Source organism: Labrus mixtus, chromosome 7 (genome assembly GCF_963584025.1).
Source record: "Labrus mixtus chromosome 7, fLabMix1.1, whole genome shotgun sequence".
Lineage (NCBI taxonomy): Eukaryota > Metazoa > Chordata > Actinopteri > Labriformes > Labridae > Labrus > Labrus mixtus.
The window spans coordinates 16,547,698-16,551,573 of record NC_083618.1 but is presented as its reverse complement, the minus strand read 5'-3'; positions in this window follow the sequence as shown (position 1 = coordinate 16,551,573).

Sequence of the window (3,876 nt, the reverse complement as noted above, 5' to 3'; positions counted from 1 at the left end):
AATGTCTTCATGCATCATGATTTCCACTGTATTCAGCAAAGTCCACAAAGTGCAATTTGTGTGCAGCTGTATAGCACATTTATACCATCTGTTTGTAATCCTATTAGCTACAGGACAGTAGTTGAGCTTTCAGCCTACGGGGAAAGTTGTGTAGTACAGACCCACAGCCAGCGAGAAGGGCTGTCCACCTTCGCTGGTCACTCGATGACTTTAATTGAGGAGTCTTAAAATAAATCAAGCACTCCGCAAGCTTTATTTACTGATCAATATACCCCCGTTTTCTTTAAATGCAGGATTATGATTATGACCTCATAAGGGGGGAAAAAATGTTAAAAAGTGGCACTGCCAGTCTGGTCTGCTATGTATTCACGAACAGCTTGCATGACACAATGAATGGAGGCAAATTTAAAACATATCAGGTCGTGTTCAATGTGTGATGGTGGCAGCTGCACAACCATGACAGCGAGTATGTCAGCAATTTAAACTGGTACTGTATTACACTGTATTACGGTACTGTGTTGCACCGTATATAGGACAAAGACAACTTTTTAGATGAAAAAATAGGTTTTAAAATTTGTCTTATACATCAGGTTTGGAAAAAGGAATATCAGGTCAGGAGATATGTGATAAAGGCCAGCGCTATGGTCTCTCTGCAATGTTCTGTACATGCAAGCACACGCACCCAAGCATCAACACGAATACGGTCGTGCACATCAGGTATGAGACCAAAATATGATTACAACTGTTACTCGTTCTGATTTTATGTTCATGGGCATAATTAAAGGTTTCTCATTATTTGGCAGGAGTGTCCCTGTTTGTTTGAACTATTCTGCTGGTGAGATGTCAGAGGGATAGGTGTAGGCATGGTTTTCATGTGAGGAGAAATAACTGGAATACAATATGTGTATAGTGATTAAGGCTAAACTTGAAGCCACTGAGGGGCTGTGTAGGCAGGCCAATATATGACGCGCTTGCCTTAGCACTGCTGACTGTAAAAAAAAGTCAAACATTTCACTAATACAACTACAGCGCCCACCTGATGTGCCGCAGCCTTGTTGCAGTTTAAACCCCGGTTGTGCTCCTAACATGTCTTCTGGCAGAGAGTTTCTACCTGTATTGGCAGTGGCTCGCAGTTCAAAGCTGACACCTGACTCTTATTCTTTGCATGTATAATTAATTTACTGTTATGTATTGATTTTTAAATAACCCTTAGTCATACGTTTTGTTTTAAATATTGAATATTTTAACTTTCCTTTAACAGTGTCATAAAAGTTGTCATTCCGGAAATTAATTAATTTCCTTTTTTTGAAAAATCGCCCTTTTGTGAATGTCAGGTCTTGCCCTCCAAAATCCTCTGCACGTCCCTGCCTGAAGATTCCAAGCTGTATGTTATAATTTGTCCAATCATGTTGCTTTAAAATATGGAGAAAATAGCAGTTGGTGAAAGTTTTTACTGTTATTACACTACAGAGGCTATGTGAGGTGGACTGATATGGAAAAAAATATCGTAATGGCAATTTGAAAGGTCTTTTTTTTCCAGAGAGAAAGAAAATGTATAGCCATCAAAATTGAAACATTATCATTCCTCAAAGCATAAATACATATCAATATTGGCACTGCCTTTACATGCTGTTCTCCAAAAATGTGTTCAAACACATAGCACAGCTGTTCAAAAACCGGCTTTGGACACTCTGAAAGGTTTAGCCCAAGGGGATCTGGATGATAATATTTTTGGCAACCATTACCTCGCACAAATGTCACACTTTATGCGCTGTTGGCCGGGAGACGTAGCATTGTAACATTCAAGTGCAAATATGTGTTTTAGTGCTTTTGTTCTCAGACAGCTGCATGTACAGCTGTATGTTTTCTCAGACAGCGACGCTTTAACAGGGAGATGCACTTAAGTTTTTGTGTATTCACGAAAATGACGATGAACAGCATGTCAGCATCACTATATATGTGTGCCAAAACTCAAAGCAAATTACAGACAAGTGAAAAGTAACACTAAGCTCTAAAACTATACTTCCCAGCATGCATCATTGTATAGTATTTACTGTATTATAAAACTGTACCAGATAAGAAAAACATTAACAGAAATTACGTTTCCATGATCTGCCATTTATGTAAAAAAAAATTGGCATCAGTTATGGAGGGACAGTGACAGTCTACAGCAAAAGTATGTTTGATATATAATTAAATCTATTGATTCATTGCCTTAGGAACACGTGACGGCCCCTGCAATTTTAACTAGTCAAAAAAGAACACACAGGAGAGTAGAGATTGCTTTGCTGAGTGTTTTAAGGGGGTTGTGGATGGAGAGGAGCCCCTTCCCAACCTTCTTCACACAGATTGACAGTAGCCCTTTTACATTGCCAGTTCATTGTGGGACTTTTATACCACTTTTACGCCTGGCGGTCAATGTAAATGTCACTGAGGCATATTGGTGGGATAGAGTATGGATCAAAATGGAAAAAAAGGGATGGTGTAATGGGATGTTTGACATGATACATATGTTAACATTAAAGTATTTGGAAGAATGTGTTTCATTCTTCTAATGCTTCTAAAACACAATGAGATAGGTAGGCCTACATTGAACTGGTGAGATTGTACCCCAGTCATATACAGCAGGGACACAATACCAAAGATCATCACTTACTTTGTTTCTCTGTAGAGCATGTGATTTTCAAAGGTTAACTGTTCACTTAAAAAATTTTTGTTTTTTCTGACTCACACATGCTGCACATTTAAAAATTGTTCATTGTTTTGCATTTTGTGACTTTCAATCGAATAAAAGACTATTTTTACAGTGATATAATTTGTCATCAAAGTTTTCTAAAACAAAAAAGTATAAAAATAATGTCTTGTGGACCCAATATCGTGTACCGCCTCGTCTCGTGATTGTATCCTAACACCACTAGTTCCTTGAAAGTCAAAACCAGTTTCCTGAGTTACATAAAGAATTAAGAAATGCCTACCCAAAGCTGTGAAAATGAATGTATTGTAATATGTGGGCATTATACAATAAAGCTCAACCTTTAGTATGAAACCTATCATAGAGGATAAGGGAAGCCCAGCCTCGGCAGATTAACATCCACCAATGTACAATAGCTGAGTATTAATTTACAGTCTATAATCTTCTCTTATGGAGGCATTATAGAATAAATCTCATTACAAACTTCATTCCTACACCTTACAGGAAGGATAGGGTAACCAAGCCTTTGAAAAATGGTGATGTCTACTTAAAGGGTTAATAGTTAAGTGATTCTCTTTCTCAGTTCATACTTGTAGTTCATGTTGTAGTTTATGGCAAATTTAAAAACATTCCCTTCAGGCATGGCAGATCTTTTGTGTCCACAAGAATACGAAGGTCATAAGGTAAGGCGTAGCGTGTAGACAGCAGGTCTTTAACTTACGTCTTTGATGTGTCATCTTGTGTTTCTTAGAAAATTACCCGGTGTAGCTAAAATGATGACTAACACAGCATGATGTAAAAACACTGCACACCTTTCCAACAACTTAGAATATTTGCCTCTGGGGAACTTTAAGATGCATTATTTGAGTATGATGAGGAACCAAACTCGTCATCTATTGATCATTATGATCATAAGTCACCATTGTTAGAAAACAGTAGGTAAACCATGTATTTCAAATACTGGTAATTGCTGCAATCACAAGAGGTTGTTGAGCACACAAGAATATATGTGAACATAAAATATTACAATGACTGGCCCAGTAGTGTGCAAAATTAGCAGCGGACAGAAAACTTACACACACTCACACACAGCTAAGCTAAAAAGCATTATGCCCTCTCTTGAGTATGTAACATGAGTTTACTGCCTGAACTCACTGCACAGAGCTTGCTTTTAAATAGTAATG